Raw genomic sequence first — 11301 nt, forward strand, 5'->3', positions numbered from 1 at the left:
GGCCGGGCGTGGTTTCTGGCCACCCCACCCCCCTCGTGTGCCGTGCCGGCCTTCATAGGCGCTGCTCGCTTACAGCACTTGCCCCAACAGTCTGTCACAGGCTACACGGGGGATCTTTGTCTTTGGTGTGGGGGTAAGTGAGTGAACGAGTGAGTGGTGGCGCTTTGGTGAGCGCATTGCGCTGACGAAGCCGGCGAAGCTCCAACGCCTGAATTCGATCCCCGCTCACGGGCGAATACCCGGACCGAGGGGGAGGCGGGGGCTGCCCCTAGGTCGACTCGGCCTCAAATGAGTGACGTAACCGGGGATGTTCGCAGAGGGGAGACAAAGGCGGCCGGGCGTGGCGTAGCGTTGCCATTCGGCACTTTAAATCCGCCAGCGCTGCGTTCAATTGGCGATACGAGCAGACATTGTTTGGGACTTGCCCGCCCAGGGCACGCGTTTCGATCACGATGAAGTTGCCGGCGTTCTTGGGAAGTTACTGCGCGAGTCGTGACGTCACATCAAAATGCGCAACTTTAAATAAATATTGAATTGTTATAACAACACTAATTGTCATAACAACACTTCTACGACATCAGAGTGCAGCGCCACATTAAACACGCACTACAATGACAATAGTTTAAAGCGATTTGAAGCGTGTTTTATTTTCAAAATGGAAATATGGTTTTGGGGGGTGGGGGGGGCAGAGCTTTGTGACGTCATATCTGAGGGGGGTGGGGTTCTGACTTTTTATGACGCCGTGTGACGGGGGAGGGGGGTTAAAAATCGTCCGCGTGACGTCATTTATGGACGGCCCCTTAGGCGCGAGACGTTGAAGGGTTATCCATCCGTCTGTCGTGGCCGTTGTGCTGTACCGACGTTTCAGACCGGGGGGCGATCGCCAGAGTGAAGTCGGAACGACCTGTCCGCCAGGCAGGGTTGGAGTTCGCTGGGACTTGCCTCCCAACAACAATTGCATCATAATAACCTTTGGTTCTTTCGGTAAAGTCACGTAGGTATCAAATAGAATCAATCACGACGTTTCGGGCGCACACACACAAGCAAGCGTCCTTCGTCACGCTTTCCCACCTGATGACGATTGCTTGTGTTGCAATCGAAACGTCGTGATTTATTTTATTTTTCTACCCACGTGACTTTACCGAAAGAAACAAAGAGTATGGTATTCCTGCAGTCACGAAAGCTTCGAATCGAGATTGCATCGTGACACATTTAGTGCAGAAACGCCGGTGCCTCGCGAAGTCCTCCGTGGAAACGCGTCGTGTTGGTTTTGGGTTTCGGGTTGTGAGACCCGTGAGCTTCGCCACAGGCCAGAGACAGAGAGCCCGTCCCTACAGCAGAGCTGTCAACCCCTTATCAGTGCCCCGACCTTATTAAAGACCAATTTAGACCTGATTTGGTCACCCCGTGCCTCTTATAAATCTCAGCGTTCATCCTGCAAGGTCCCATCACAAGGAGAGAAACACAAATGGACAATGAATCTTGACTTGAAGCTTTCGTGACTGCAGGAATTCATATTCTTTGGGTCTTTCGGTTAAATTCACGTAGATGGGTTCAAAGAAAATGACAAAAAATAACTACGACGTTTCGATCGCAACGCAAGCAATCGTCATCAGGAGGAAAACAAAGAGAGGAAAGCTGCTGAGGCAGACTGTTTTAAAGGTTTGAAATGTGTGTAGCCCAAGGGTCATAAACGAAGTTGGCGGGGCTATTGATGTTAATGTGAGAGAAATTAGCATGTTGGTGTAAGATCGGGGAGCGACCTCCACAACGAGCGCGCGGAGGTGGCTATGTTAATGTGAGAGAAATTAGCATGTTAGTGTGAGATCGCAGAACTACAGCAACTTCGTGTGCCGACTTCATGCACCAACTTTACTATACAAGTTAAAAATGTATGCTTTTAATGTGTTTTTTTATTTTATTTAGGGCCCCTATATAACATATGCTACAGGCCCCGCTCCTAGCTTAATCCAGCACTGGTGGTGGGGAAACGTTTTACCTACTGAGAGCCAAATATGAATGTAGGACACCATTGGGCGGACCACGCACGAGCACGCAACTTTATCGTCATCAAAATAATGACACAAAAAATAATGACGGCTCACCTTTAACTTCGACGGCGGTGATCGAGCGTGCTAAAATTAGACACGCGTTGTTGTCAGGTCAACAATATTCCTCTCGAGTACTCGATCAGATGATTCAGAACTTATTTTTGGGTTGGGCCCCGTAATGTTCTGACTAAATGTGTGCCATTTAGAACCCTCGGCCCCCTCTCGGGCCGAGCTAAACAATTTTAAGTTTCACGTTTCCAAGCGCTTAATGATGCGCCAGTTATTATTCTTTCAGCCTAAGAGCAATCCTGACAACCACCTTTAGCATACGAATGACGTTTAAGCTACAATTTCAGTATGTCAAACATCATCTGGACCCTATTTACAAAAGCAAGAGTAACAATACAAAATCAGGTTGTTCCGACTTTCCCGGATTATTAACAGAAAATTACATTGGCGCATTAAACACTTGTACACGTGGAAATTAAGTCGTGAGGTTTTGTCTGGTGGTCGAGGATTCCCAATGACACAGAGCTGGTGAGATCATCACGTGGCCTGACCCAAAAACCCGTCATGAATTATAATATTGGCTGCGAAAATGCACGCGCTAACATTACATCCTCGCTTGCAGTGACGGAAAAACATCGTTTTGTGTGGCCATTTTAAGGTGGCAGGCCTCATATGTCAAGTGGTGGGGGTTTCCCCACCACTGGCCTACGCTGTTAGGGGATGAGAAAAAGACGAGGTCTGTGGATAATAATAATAGCGCGAAGATTTAATAACTCCCAACTGTGGGGGCGCCATGTTGGCGAGATGTTAACTACCTCGCCTGGTGTGCAGGAGGTCGTGGGTTGGACCCCCACCCCTGACGCCTGCTGCTGTATATTTGGAGTTTGCACGTTCTCCCTGTGGTCGCGTGGATTTTTCTCCAGGTCCTCTGATTTTTTTTTCTCCACATTTAGAATCAACGTGCGTTTAGAGTACTGTATTTGGCTGCTGCTATAAATTTGCCACTTTAGTGAGCCATCAAAAGCCACTTCATTGAAGTCATCATTTGTGGTCGGATCGCCTCTAAAAAAATAGCTTTATAGGTCAGTGGGCCTTACCTGGTAAAATAAAAATTGATTAAATATTCCCCACCCAGATAATAGGGTCACGGATGAGAAAAGCTTTCCTGAATTTCTTGGCCAAGGCTCGGGCAGAGTTACTCTTCGTCACGCATAACTGCGATTCGCGCACGCTCGTGTTTTATTACCGGCTGTTGATTCGGAGAGAACCGCCGGTAACACTTGGAGGGGTTATCCCAAATTCCCTGTGGGTCCTCGCTAAATGCGTGAATGTGATCAGCCCAGTGCTACACAACAAAAGATCAAGGCTCCTGGCGGTGATAGGTTTTTACCCTTTCAACTGGTACAAAAACTGACACCTTTATACAACAAGGCATCATGTTTGCAATAACCACAACACAAGCAGTCAAAATGCAAACAAAAAGAAACAACCCTGATAATGATATGCACTGTCCTTGAAGTTGATTGGTCCACACCCGAGACAGCTTTTCTTAGAGCCTAGTCTCCATTGGTGTTGGACCAGATGACGCCAAAAGGCGTATATTTTGCCACTGGTAAAGGAGGTCTCGTAGTGTAAACTCCTGGCGGTGTTCACGCACCGCCGTGGATTTATCCGTACAACTTTGCGACTGATGTATAATGGTACCGTCAGCAGTTTGGTTCTGTTCAATCGCGACTTTCTAGAGCTTGGTGTCATCCCAAATCGATTCGAACCACCTGTGTTGTGACCCTTTTATTTCCATTGTTTCCCAAACTGCAGGTCTCATGCCCCCCACCTTAACGCTGGTTTCCAAATTTCAACTCTCCTAATGCCAGCCGAATATGGAATGCTGCCATTGTATAATTAATGGTTAGTAACAATGAGCTATCAATCCAGAGGTGGTCACTGGTTCGTTCTCTCGATGCGGCAGCTAAAACAGCGGTCAAGTTTCCTTAAATGCCCCCCCGCCTCTGTCCACCCCGCAGTATAAATGGGTACAGAGCAGTCTGTCGATCGGAAGGTGGCGCGTGGTGGGGTAAAGTGTGGGTACCCGCACCTCTTCCAAGACGTGTGACCAGTGGGATAATTTACCCTCCAGTGCTCAGGCCCCTTTCGCCGTGCATGTATATGTACATATGTTGAACTCCTTTCGCACCGTACGTAGCCAACCGTGCCAATCGGAGGTGCGGAGGTGCAGCGTCGTGCAGGGCCGCACCTTAACTTTTTGCTACCTTTACAGCGATATCTATAAATCGTATAATGTTTTTAGCCTCGGGCACACATCGTCACTTTTGAACCTCGTGCGCTGGATTGCCCTCCTCTGTGAGGAAGCGGCGGTGGCGGTCTGCTCGTGGGGGGGGGGGTGCGGGGGTAGATGAGCGAGCGGTCCGTTTGTGGCATGCGGTCATTTCTCCGAGTCTCCCAATTCCGGCGGCCGCTCCGCTCAACTTTTCATCCGTCCGCTCCCCTCCGTCGTGGCAGCGCTTGGCGGTGGCGGTAACGGCAGCAGCAGCCGCAGCAGCAGCCGCTTCGGTGCGAGCGGCTTTTCTTTTGATTGATGAATCCGCATGAGAGATTGCGCTCGTTATTTCCATTTTATCAGAGGCACTCCGAGACCTTTTCATGAATCAGATGGATTATCTGGGGGGGGGGGGGTGGTTTTTTTTCTCATCCAGTGTTGTTAATGCGCGTCTAAGCGATCGACGCAGCCCGCGATAATTGTATTGCCTTGATTCATTCTCTCGCCTGAAAAAGATAATCCGAAGCGAATTTGTGGCTTTGTCGTTTTTAGTTAGCGACTTGTTTTTTTTTTCAAATGGAAAGTTGCATATGGATGTGGTTTAAAAAAAAAAGCTGAAAGGTTAGTTTCAGCATTTGCTACCTCGTGCCGTTGATGGTTGTGAAGGTCCTCCACTATAGCCTACAGAGGGCATTATTGCCTTCTCGTCAACGTTGGCCAGACGTCTTGGAAGACTATCCAGACTCCATCACACAAAACCTATAAATCGACCAACTGATATACTCGTTTATACTCCTGCATGGACAGAGGCAGAGAGGGGGGGGGTAGGTTTAAAGAAAAAAAACCGTGCACGTTGTTTATCCTGCCATGCTGGGAGATTGGATTAAACCGGTGACTTGTACATTGCAAGTCCAGCGTGCTAAACATCACGCTGCGGCCACATCTCCTGTTGATGTTGGCGCTCCAGGCTCGATATTCGTTTGCAACCTCAAGTAAACAAAACCCTGAATTCAGAGATCCTTACAAGCAGTTGCATAAATCTTCCCGAAAAATAAACACCGCCGCTGTGACGCTGGCCCTTGGAATAACTTAATGTACGTGCGTTTACTCTAGCCCTTCCGGTGACCATGAAAAATGAGAGTTTCCCATTTTATTTCTTGAGTCACCTTAAAGTCGGGGGGCGGGGGGAATGCAATCTTGGTAAATGGCTTTCATTCTTAATTGATTGCCACGCAGACTCCATCCATTTAGTGGCGCAGCACATTGAACCAAAGCGATACAACGAGAAAGGTTCGTTGTGGTGTCTCATAACGAAACAGGAACACAAGAAGTGCCCGACTTCTTGTTTTCCTGTTGCGTTATGTTCACGCATTTGCCAGTGCATTGTTGAGCGAAAGACAAAATTGTAAGCGTTTTGTATGTCGTATATCAACCGCTTGTAAGGGCCGGTGAGAAAATTGCTCCCGTATTCTCTCGTTTAAGAGACGCACCTTCCCCCCCCCCATGTATTTTAAATACAATTTTGGGGTTGCGTCATATAATCCAGTCAATGCGTGTGTGTGTTCTCGTGACAATATATGCATGACTTTATTGACACCGGCCAATAAGGCCGAGGTGCGTCTTACTCTCCGTCATCTTTTTCTTTCTCTTCTTCGGAGACTGTTGTGAGATAAAGTCGGGATACCCCCCCCCCCCACCTCTTCCATGATATCTGGCCAGCATTGAAACGTCGGACAAAAATAATCTCTGCGTGTGTGTTGAGGTTAAAGCTACCCTTCTATCGGAAGCCCTTCCGTCGGCAGTGGCGCCGATCAAACAATTACTGGGCTGCACATTCATTCCCCTTATTAAGCATTGTGTACTGTGCGTTGGATATCTTAAGGGATTATGGCCAGGGGAGGGAGGGGGGTGTGGGGGGTTAACTTCTCTCATTATAAATGTGGTGGACGGTTGCGCTTCGCGTTTCTCCAATTAGGGGAAAGCGTTTGCCCGGGCCGAATTATTCCGTCGTCAGCGCCGTGCGCCGCTCTGATGTTTGGCGCTTTCTATGCGTCGATTCGTGACCACGTCTATTTTGGTGCTGACACTGGACGGGGGTCCACTGAGAGTTCTAGATTTGAAGCTTTCGTGACTGCAAGGATTCATACCCTTAGTTCTTTCGGTAAAGTCACGTGACTTTACCGAAAGAACTAAGAGTATGTCCACTGAGAGCATGGAGGCTTGTTTAGATTGAGGGCCCCCTTCATCAAAGGTGTGTCCCCTCTTGCATTATCACACCCCATGACGCCTCATGTGTGCGGACCCCCCCTTAGCTCCCCTGACACCCTGCTAAGTCATCCAGAGGGGATAATAGATCCCGAGGAAATAAGTGTTGGGTCATTGATGCTGTTCTTTCCAATTACTCTACTTAAATTTTTTTATAATGGTTCGTCATCATCATCAGCCATAATCAATCCACTGCTGAATAAAGGCCTTTCAAAGATGCCAACATCTCCCGCCGATGTAATAATCCATCTGGCACCCGCATATGAGCTGATTTAGTCGCTCCATCTCCTCGATAGGCTTCTTCTCTGACGCGTTCCATTCCTTGGCTGCTGCCACTCTGTCGTTAATCTTCATCCGTGGCCATCATCCCTTGGAGCGGCGTGTCCTGACGAGCCCACTTAATTTTCAAAACACTTGAGATTGTCAGTCCACTGCTGGATGAAATCCCTCCCCCCGCCCCCCCTCCTCACTGTTGGCCGTGGAGGTTGCTTGAAAATAGTTCAGCCTGCTCGTCAGTGCAAAAAACACAAGCAGGCAAGAATGCCACCTCCATACAATCTGTCTCTACATGTAGAATGTGAAGTATTTCTTGCACAACCCATTGCCCTAAAGGCCTTGTGGGGGCGTGAAATCATTTCGGCAGCATTGATTCGGTACGGTACAAGCAAACTCTGGACTGGATCTGACGTAGTGTCTCATCAGCAGAGTCAGGCTTGCTTGAATCAATGGCGGTGAACGCCCAGATGTTTATCGGCAACGACTCTCTCCTTAAGATACTGGCCCTCGTTCAGTTCAAAAGTATCGTCAACGTGTAAATCGTTGGCGTCGTTGTGGCGAATATTAAATAACAAAGTCGACGAGCGGTTAATACGACGCCTATCGCGCAGACGCGGACTCGTGAAGGGGGAAGAATCCTCCGGACGAGATCGGATGTCTCCCGTCACCTATTTTTGTTACGGCTCATCGCCTCTTGTTAGCTGCGGGCCGGTTCATCGCCGGGGTCAAAGATTGTCGCCCAAATGATCGTCGCCGCTTCGTGCGATGACCATGAACGCTGCGAGAACACCGCCGCCTGCTCCGCTCGCAACGGACATTAAAGGTTAAAGGTCGCCCCCCACGTCATTCGCCAGAGTGGGGGCAGCTATCGTGTGACGGCGTCGGGGTACAAATTTGCTAAATAAAGTTATTTTTTACCGAATTGGGGTTACACACACAGCAGCGGCAGACCAGAGGTCGTAACCGGGTACCCGATACCCGTACCCTACCCGATACCCGGCTACCCGTACCCGGCTGGGTACGGGTACCCGTTTGCGACCCTGGTGCGGCCGGGTACGGGTACGGGTAGGCCGTGAGTCACCGGTGAGTAACCGTTTGTCACTCAATTCCCAACGTCTTGTCTCTTCTCACAATTCAAGTTCCTAGAATCAACCCACCCGCGCCTGCAACATGGCTTCATCCCAGAGGTCGCAATCAGGTACCCGATACCCGTACCCTACCCTACCCGGCCGGGCCGGGTACCCGATACCCGCACCCTACCTGTACCCGGCTGGGTACGGGTAGGGTACGGGTACGGCCGGGTACGGGCGGGTACGGGTACGGCCGGGTACGGGTACGGCCGGGTACGGGTGTGGCTGGGTACGGGTACGGCCGGGTACGGCCGGGTACGGGTACGGCCGGGTACGGGTACGGATACGAGCGGGTACGGGTGCGGGTACGGGTACGGCCGGGTACGGTTACGGGTGCGGGTACGGGTACGGCCGGGTACGAGTACGGGTGCGGGTGCGGGTACGGGTACGGGGGGTAAGGAATCAAAACCCGTTTGCGACCTCTGTGGCAGACTATTGCCCCAGGTTGCTCTTGCATCCAATTGAGACCATCCTCTCGCCCCTTGAGCTTCTCGCCTGCTTGAACTGGATCGACTAAATTCACTTAGTTGCAGTGCAGCACTAACCGCTGTGCCACCACGCCGCCCCTGTTATCTTGTGACGGATTTGTTGTTGTTGTTGTTCGTATCTTGCGCAGCTGTGGCTTTGAAGGCTGAGTGCCTCATGGCCCCGGAGCTCTTGTCAGACGCGTTCAACTGCGGACAATTGCTGTTTTATGTTTTTTTTGTATTATAGTCGGCGCAGTGCAGGATTATGACTGCGTTGCAATAACGGCTGCGGATAAGCGTGCTCGGGCGGGCACGTGAGTAACAAATGGAGGAACAGAAAGACCTCGGGCGTAAACAGCTCCGGAGCAATGGAGATGCAGTTAACACTCGGGCATTGCAGCGATGCCTCGGTGTTTCGTTGGTGTACAACACTATGAATGCCCCGTGACCATATCACCCAGAATACGAGTTATTTATCGATTGCCACTCGCTTACCCCCCAGGAAAGCTCTCGCCGAGTCTCAAGACTTCTTGCCAGGGGCCGTCCTGCCAAGTTATTGCGCTACGGGGCGACAATCGCTGCGTGTTTTCCCCATTCCCGTTATACACGATTACACTTTTTAAAAAAAATTTGGACCGCGATGCCGGCACGCAATTAACCAACTCTTCCCCGAACAAAATCTCGCGGTCTTTAATGGTCCAGCGTGCAGCAGATGGCGTGTGTTTATTTTATGGTTCTCAATTCAATCCGGCGGTATGAACGAGGGCGAGTTTAACACGCCACATCGTACTCGGATTGTAAATATGAAAAATAACAACAGATTTTACCCTCTCTGGCCATAAAACAGGAGGAGTTCAGATAATCATCCACCAAATAGAAACATTTTGCAAGGAATCGAGTCATACCTGTGAGCATGCCAAAAAAACATGCTCTGATAAAATATGCATTGTCGTTGAAACCGATTGGCCTACACGAAGAGAGAGCCTTCTTTAGCCAATAAGTGTCAAAGCCAATCAGGCTCAAAGACAATCAGGCTCAAAGACAATGCAGATATTATCAGAGCATATTTATTTGCATGTTCACCACAAGTATGTGGTTAATGCGGACATGATTCCTTGCAGAAGGTTTATATTTGGTTTAACACGTAGGCTTTCGCGACCAGTATTACCTCCATATATATAAAAGGCAAAGTTGTGATTATGTGTGTCTGTTCAAAATGTTTAGCGTACTTCCCGACATGCAACAAACTTGAAATATGCCATGTGGGTACTTTCCAGACTGTACACCATGCACAAATTATAAAAATACACTTTAGCGTTTTTTTTGGTGGGGGGGGGGGCTCAATAATGCAGAGATTTTTTGCATGGCAAGTGAGCTGTGACGTCACATCTGTCACGTGACCCGCGCACGTGGAAGCCTAACGCATTGTAGTGTTGTGGGTAGCACGCTGCGCTTCGAACCTGGCGACCCAAGGTCGATTCCCGTTCATGGCCACCACCGGTGACGATTATTTCCAACCTCTCCTGGGCCTCCCCTAGGTCGACTCGGCCTCAAACGAGTGACTGCTGTGGTGTGTGAACATCGCCACTAGGGAGACAAAGGCGGTCGGGCGTGGTGCTGTCACCCACCCCCTCGTTAATAAATAAAGTTTTTTGGGTTAGATCGCATTATTAATAAATGTGTCGCAACCCTCCACCACCCGACACAGCTAATCAGTAAAAAATGTGTCATGTTGACAAAAGACAAATAGTTCACTACTTTAGCGCACCTGTGTGTTGAATAGTGGATCCGCAACATTTACAATTTGAGTAGTACGACGTTTCGCTGAACATTTCATCCAGCATCTTCTGGCGATTTGGCAGAATAGTGAAGCCATCCACCTGCTCCCGGTTTTAAATAGTGCAGGATGACGTCATCACTGTTGAACCCAATCAGGATTCGAGATGAAAGGCGGAGGTGGGGGTGGGGGGAGACAAAGGCGGTCGGGCGTGGTGCTGGCCACCCACCCCCTCATGTACCGTTCCGGCCTTCATAGGTGCTCGCTATCAGCACTTGCCCCAACTGTCAAGGTTATACGGGGGGTCTTTGTCTTTACATGCAATTATGTAACATATCAGTAATCAGCCACTTAGCATGTGACTCACCTGTAAGGAATTGCAATATGTGTTGTGTATTACTTAATAACACGCTTCCAGGCTGCGTTTATCGCTATCACAGCGATGAAAATTATTTGAATTCTTCTCAATTTCAATTGATTCTCTTAACTAATCTTGGCCAGTCATAATTAGTTCTGCCTAACACTTCAACGTTATCAAAATATATTTTATTTGGTGTTTGAACATCTTAACACCTGTTTTATTGGCAGGAAGGGTTAAAACCATGATACCCATTGTAAATGTGTTGGTTTACTTTCCAACACACCAGTGTGCTGAACTGGTGACTAATTCATCTTCTTGGTTCTTTCGGTAAAGTCACGTAGAAGGGAAATAATAAAATAATAAACATAAAACATAATAAAATAATGCTCACGACGTTTCGGCCACAACGCAAGCATCCGTCCTCCGGTGAAGAACAGGTCTGTCGGAAAGACAGCGTCTGAATGAGTCTTTCCGACAGACCTGTTCTTCACCTGAGGACGGCTGCTTGCGTTGTGGCCGAAACGTCGTGAGAATTATTTTATTATGTTTTATTTTCATTATTTCCCATCTACGTGACTTTACCGAAAGAACCAAGAAGATGAATCCCTGCAGTCACGAAAGCTTTAAATCGAAATGTAGTGACTAATTGGCACGTTTTGGTAACGTAACAAACCTTACTAATCGCTT

The 11301-nt window shown here is 48.9% G+C and overlaps 1 protein-coding gene across 1 annotated transcript in view; it reads left to right on the forward strand.

The window, feature by feature from the left end:
• Nucleotides 1-11301, forward strand: part of LOC144735180 (protein phosphatase 1 regulatory subunit 16A-like) — a 143024-nt gene that overhangs the window by 791 nt on the left and 130932 nt on the right. The gene's annotated exons all lie outside the window — the stretch shown is intronic.

This window comes from Lampetra planeri, chromosome 54 (genome assembly GCF_965212315.1).
Source record: "Lampetra planeri chromosome 54, kcLamPlan1.2.h2, whole genome shotgun sequence".
Taxonomy (NCBI): Eukaryota; Metazoa; Chordata; class Hyperoartia; order Petromyzontiformes; family Petromyzontidae; genus Lampetra; species Lampetra planeri.